Below are 5,381 nucleotides of genomic sequence, written 5' to 3'. Positions count from 1 at the left end.
TGTCTCCTACTTTATTTCTCTGCCTCTTGGCATTATGGCTGTGTTTTGTTTTTTTCTTCTTAGTTTTATAAAGGAGTCTCTAAAAGAAGAGTTCTGATCTGCCAGTCACATGCAGACTCTGCTCGATGGAGAGAGACTCTCTGCCCGATCTCTAGTGCTGGTTTGTGTCCCTTAGAAATCCAGCACACTAAGGGCCCCGTTACACAGAGCGACAATTGGATGAATTGGGTCGATTATTGTTCCGTGTAAGGCCATGTTCAGACCTTGTAAGACACCGGCTGGTCTCAAAAAAGATTATCTTTAGCGCCTCTGAGTTCTGATGCATCCGTGCGCGCCTGCATCAGAACTCCCCACTACACACTATGGAGCGTACAGTCTGAGCCGCTCGCTCCACAGTGTGCACTGACAGGGTTTTCTATGACGCCGCTAGGGATCCTGGCCAGAGTGTATGCTATGTGTATAGGATTCCCTCAGCCTGCAGCACTACATAAGTACTGCACTTTCACAGCTGTTGCAACAATGACCGTGATTACCTCAGAACTTATGTTGTGTGAACATAGCTTAATAGCTGATTGTCCCGACTGGGTGTAATAGCGACGCACGGCTGACGCTGTAAAAACAAGTGGAGATCATACTTTACCTGACGTGCTCTCCGGTACCTCCCTGTCTTCTATCTGGTCTGACACTGTGACTACTGTACCCTGGTATAGGGTGGCTGTAGGACCAGGCAGGAGAAAGGAAGCTAGTGTGGTCAGGTAATGTATGACCTCGCACTAGATGGTTGTGCCGTGTATTAGGTTCAGTAAACAAGTGCTGTCCTAGCAGATCGGTGGCCATTTTCATTATTGATCGGCTAGTGTTAAACGGCCCTGAGCTGTTTTCTCGTCTGACATCTGCCCTTAGGGCAGAAGCCGGACGAGTCTGCGGAGGGTATGTTGCGAAAAAAAACAAAAAAGCCAAGATAGCAAATGTCGTCAGTGTTGAGTGCTTAAAAGTTCATATGGAATTGTTTGGGTGGCTCTTGTGCACTGCATGATAAGAGAATTTCCTGCTGAAAATCCAAGATGGCAGCCTCCGCAAACTTCTAGCTCTGCCTGGCTGCCAGAATCCTGTACGTGTCCTAATGATCGAGCTAGGTGTGACTAAGGTTGGAAACTAAGATTTCAGGATTTTTGTAAAATGTATAATTGAAGAAATTTTTTTTAAATAGGGTTGGCATAAAAACTTGATTTGATTATTTTCTAGTCAGTCAGTTTACACCAACTACATGAAATCTTACTATCCTTTATAACATGTGGCTGTACTAAGGTCGGACATGTTAGAAGTGTCCATAAGGCATAATCGTCAGGGGGTGCAGATGTATAGATATGACCGAGGCCGCTTGGTGGCGTCCATCATCCATAGGCTCCCATGTTATGTGGTTCTGATGGGATCCAGCCAGATAGAATAGTGCAGCAGTCTGTGGTCATCCGTCAGCCAAGCACCAATATGTGTCCCATAAAGAGGCCGGAATGACAATCCTTTGGCCTCCATAGGGGGTGGCTGGGGTTGGGATTCTCCCCAGACTTATAGTAAATGATGACTGCAGAATGCAGCCGGGATCCAGCCTGAGACTTGTACCTTAGGAGGTTTTGCTGGCCGTGTTCCATGCTCGTCATTTGTAGTAACATTCTATAAATAGCACAATCAATACGACTATCGATTAGCTGGAAACTGTAGCTGGTGAATATATTATAGAGGGAACATGGTGTTCAGCTGCAGAGCAGGAGACAAGGTGCATGAATCAAATAATTGTATTTTTCAGGCATCTCCACCCTCAGTGATCACACACACAGCCATGATACCAGTATGTGACCACCGCACAGCCATGATACCAGTATGTGACCACCGCACAGCCATGATACCAGTATGTGACCAGTGCACAGCCATGATACCAGTATGTGACCAGTGCACAGCCATGATACCAGTATGTGACCACCGCACAGCCATGATACTACTATGTGACCACCGCACAGCCATGATACCAGTATGTGACCACCGCACAGCCATGATACCAGTATGTGACCACCGCACAGCCATGATACCAGTATGTGACCACCGCACAGCCATGATACCAGTATGTGACCACCGCACAGCCATGATACCAGTATGTGACCACCGCACAGCCATGATACCAGTATGTGACCACCGCACAGCCATGATACCAGTATATGACCACCGCACAGCCATGATACCAGTATGTGACCAGTGCACAGCCATGATACTACTATGTGACCACCGCACAGCCATGATACCAGTATGTGACCACTGCACAGCCATGATACCAGTATGTGACCACCGCACAGCCATGATACCAGCATGTGACCACCGCACAGCCATGATACCAGTATGTGACCACCGCACAGCCATGGTACTAGTATGTGACCACCGCACAGCCATGATACCAGTATGTGACCACCGCACAGCCATGATACCAGTATGTGACCACTGCACAGCCATGATACTAGTATGTGACCACTGCACAGCCATGATACTACTATGTGACCACTGCACAGCCATGATACCAGTATGTGACCACCGCACAGCCATGATACCAGTATGTGACCACCGCACAGCCATGATACTACTACTATGTGACCACCGCACAGACATGATACCAGTATGTGACCACCGCACAGCCATGATACCAGTATGTGACCACCGCACAGCCATGATACCAGTATGTGACCACCGCACAGCCATGATACCAGTATGTGACCACCGCACAGCCATGATACTACTATGTGACCACCGCACAGCCATGATACTACTACTATGTGACCACTGCACAGCCATGATACCAGTATGTGACCACCGCACAGCCATGATACTACTATGTGACCACCGCACAGCCATGATACCAGTATGTGACCACCGCACAGCCATGATACCAGTATGTGACCACCGCACAGCCATGATACCAGTATGTGACCACCGCACAGCCATGATACCAGTATGTGACCACCGCACAGCCATGATACTACTATGTGACCACCGCACAGCCATGATACCAGTATGTGACCACCGCACAGCCATGATACCAGTATGTGACCACCGCACAGCCATGATACCAGTATGTGACCACCGCACAGCCATGATACCAGTATGTGACCACCGCACAGCCATGATACCAGTATGTGACCACCGCACAGCCATGATACTACTACTATGTGACCACCGCACAGCCATGATACCAGCATGTGACCACTGCACAGCCATGATACTACTACTATGTGACCACCGCACAGCCATGATACCAGTATGTGACCACCGCACAGCCATGATACCAGTATGTGACCACTGCACAGCCATGATACTAGTATGTGACCACCGCACAGCCATGATACCAGTATGTGACCAGTGCACAGCCATAATACCAGTATGTGACCACTGCACAGCCATGATACCAGTATGTGACCACTGCACAGCCATGATACCAGCATGCGACCAGTGCACAGCCATGATACTAGTATGTGACCACTGCACAACCATGATACCAGTATGTGACCACTGCACAGCCATGATACCAGTATGTGACCAGTGCACAGCCATGATACTAGTATGTGACCACTGCACAGCCATGATACCAGTATGTGACCAGTGCACAGCCATGATACTAGTATGTGACCACTGCACAGCCATGATACCAGTATGTGACCACTGCACAGCCATGATACTACTAGTATGTGACCACCGCACAGCCATGATACCAGTATGTGACCAGTGCACAGCCATGATACCAGTATGTGACCAGTGCACAGCCATGATACCAGTATGTGACCACTGTACAGTAATGCAGCCGTGATCCCGGGGCAGCAGAGACACTGACTGACAGCTTAGCGAGCAGGAGGCCGGGCAGCAGAGATTATTCTTGAAGAGGAGGGAGGAGAACAGAGTGGTGAGGGGACCAGAGTGCGCCACAAACAACTCCTCTTTGACTCTTCATTACAGCAGGAGACCTGAGATTGTACATAATCCACTCCACAGACTAATTACCAAAAGGCACCATGCTCACTAGGGGCTGCCAGCTACAGCACACTGACAGCACCTCAGGTAGGGCCCAGGAGCTGACAGATTCCCTTTAATTGCAAATCACACCTTCACGGGAGACAAGAGCGCTGCTGTCTCTGGAAGAAAGTGGCCTTGTTGTTTATATAGCACTGGAGAACCCCTTCAAAAAGAAAGAAATTTTACAAATACAATGCTTTTTTTTTGCATTTCCCATCACATAAGAAAAATGGAACCCCACCTGACTATTCATGGAAAAGCTCTGCGATAGGCCTGGGTTGTGTAAAAATGTTGTCTGCCCAAATTGTGCCAAGTGGGTGAGAAGGGGATGTGACCTCCCTGTGCGCAAGAGTTATTACACTTTAAGCAGAGTCCAAATCAGGTGTGCTAGATTTTATGGGGGGGCTTTTATATTAGATACATTGCCGCCTTCCTTTCCTTGTATAGCACTGACATATCCTGCAGCACCTAAGGCACCTGTGGTAGCTGCCCTGCAGTGACTGTTGGGGTACAGACTTGTATTCACCAGATCTGTACTGAGAGATACCAAGGTAGAAAGTAAGATAGCAGTGCTGACTTGGTTGCGTGCTGAGAAAAGTAGAGAGTTCAGAGACGAGGAGAAGAGTTTGTCTTAAGAGTCCCAACCCAATGTAGTACTGTGCTCTGCCGCAACTTTAGAAGAAGAAGAAGAATACTTAAGAGAGGAAGAATACTTGTGCCCGTGTTTCGACCTTTGTCGCTATACCACCTTTTGCCCTGCAGTGTCTGGGGTACCCGTCCTATCAGGGTGACACAAGCCCCAGTCTTGGTTACCTGAGTTGAGCTAAGTGTCTGAAGTTTTCCGATGTCACCTGCACTGCAAAATAAAGTACGTAGGCTCTTGGCTGCTTTGTTCTATCCGGATCAGTTCCTCTGCTTTAGGATACTGCCCTGCACTAGAGATGTTCACTGCGTGGGTTGGGGTGATCCCTTACTTGTCCTCTCTTTAGGTGTTTAGCACTGCGTTGTTAGTTGAAGTGTTCAAGAAAGAAAGTCTGTATGTTCTCCATACATGTCTGTACACTACAGCTGGTCTGTCCCAGACAGGGAACCTGGTAGAGCCCGGCTTATGGCTAAGCTCAGCAGGGATGCCTGATCTGTGTGTGCTGCTCCTCAGAGAAACAAAGGAGAACTGAACTACACTTCCTCTACCCATGCGACTACTTCCTACAGGGTGTATGCAACAGCTCCTGTGAGGGGTGGAGAAGAGAGTGTGAGAAGAAGGGAGGATAGAGATAGGTGGAAGACATGAGTCTCTCTCATTGTGCACAGAATCATAAGATACAACAAAGTAA

This window comes from Dendropsophus ebraccatus, chromosome 5 (assembly GCF_027789765.1).
Source record: "Dendropsophus ebraccatus isolate aDenEbr1 chromosome 5, aDenEbr1.pat, whole genome shotgun sequence".
Taxonomy (NCBI): Eukaryota; Metazoa; Chordata; class Amphibia; order Anura; family Hylidae; genus Dendropsophus; species Dendropsophus ebraccatus.
The sequence above is the reverse complement of the archived record's forward strand: the minus strand, read 5'-3'. Positions refer to the sequence as shown.